This window comes from Danio rerio, chromosome 21 (assembly GCF_052040795.2).
Source record: "Danio rerio strain M-AB ecotype USA chromosome 21, GRCz13ab, whole genome shotgun sequence".
In the NCBI taxonomy this organism is placed as follows: Eukaryota; Metazoa; Chordata; class Actinopteri; order Cypriniformes; family Danionidae; genus Danio; species Danio rerio.
This window is the reverse complement of record NC_141041.1, coordinates 13,106,768-13,107,500: the sequence shown is the minus strand read 5'-3', so window position 1 is coordinate 13,107,500 and position 733 is coordinate 13,106,768.

The following is a 733-nucleotide window of genomic DNA, read 5'->3' as shown; positions in this document are numbered from 1 at the left end:
AATTCCATGAATAATTGTGTAAAACAAAACGACAACAAAAATAGAGAGCCTAAACAAATTCGATCTGCAACAAGTCTTTCACAGAAAGACTCTGGAAAGGCAACAATGTCACACAAAACTGCCCAGCCTTGGAGCAGAGAAGAGGAGGAAAAAGCCACAATCCTTTCAAATATGATTGTACCTGAACGAACGTCATGAGTGCTAGTGACGACGAGCGTACAAAATAAATAAGACGTCTAAATGTTACAGAGGGGAAAACGGCAATCTTGATGTGAATGTGTGCGTGAGTCAGTACAGAATCAGCAATAAAAGAGGCATTCTCCAAGATACCTCAAACAGAACGCAAACGGTATCTGTGATTTCCTAGAATCGTCTCTCCCTGACATTATTTTGGAAAACATGAATGGGGGGAAAAAAGAAAAAGAAAGAGTCTTCACCGTCTGCTGTCCGACTAGTGTCCATGTTTTCTCTGTGCTCTTCATATTAGCAGTGACTCTAGCACTGTTCATTCATTTCATCTCCAAGATTCACCTCCAAATGCCCGTTATCAGCCTTTAAGGATCCACAAAGTCAAATCAGTCCACTGTGAGCCAGAAAAGATGGCCGGGTTTTCTGAAAACGCACACTGCAAAACAAACTCAACACGCCATGGTTTGAACACGGCAACCTTTAAAAGCAAAAAGTAGAAGCATTAACAGCAAACGAAACAACAACATAATGCCCAGAGAGACTG